This window comes from Arachis duranensis, chromosome 9 (genome assembly GCF_000817695.3).
Source record: "Arachis duranensis cultivar V14167 chromosome 9, aradu.V14167.gnm2.J7QH, whole genome shotgun sequence".
Lineage (NCBI taxonomy): Eukaryota > Viridiplantae > Streptophyta > Magnoliopsida > Fabales > Fabaceae > Arachis > Arachis duranensis.
Window position 1 is genome coordinate 94,509,300 of NC_029780.3, and position 419 is coordinate 94,509,718.

The following is a 419-nucleotide window of genomic DNA, read 5'->3' on the forward strand; positions in this document are numbered from 1 at the left end:
TTTTATTTTATTGTTATTTTGTGTTTTATTAGGTACATGATCATGTGGAGTCATGAAAAAAATCATAAAAATTAAAAACAGAAGCAAAAACAGCAGAAAAAAATTCGCACCCTGGAGGAAGCACAGGCTGGCATTCAACGCCAGTAAGATGCATCTGGCTGGCGTTCAACGCCAGAACAGAGCATCAATCTGGCGCTGAACGCTAGAAACAAGCAACATTCTGGCGTTGAACGCCAGGAATGTGCCTGAGAGGACAAGCTGGTGCTGAACGCCAGCAACAAGCATGAAACTGGCGTTCAACGCCAGAAACATGTTACATGTGGGCGTTGAACGCCCAAAATGTGCACCACTCGGCATTTAAATGCCAGAATGATGTGCAAAGGCATTTTACATGCCTATTTGGTGTAGGGATGGAATTC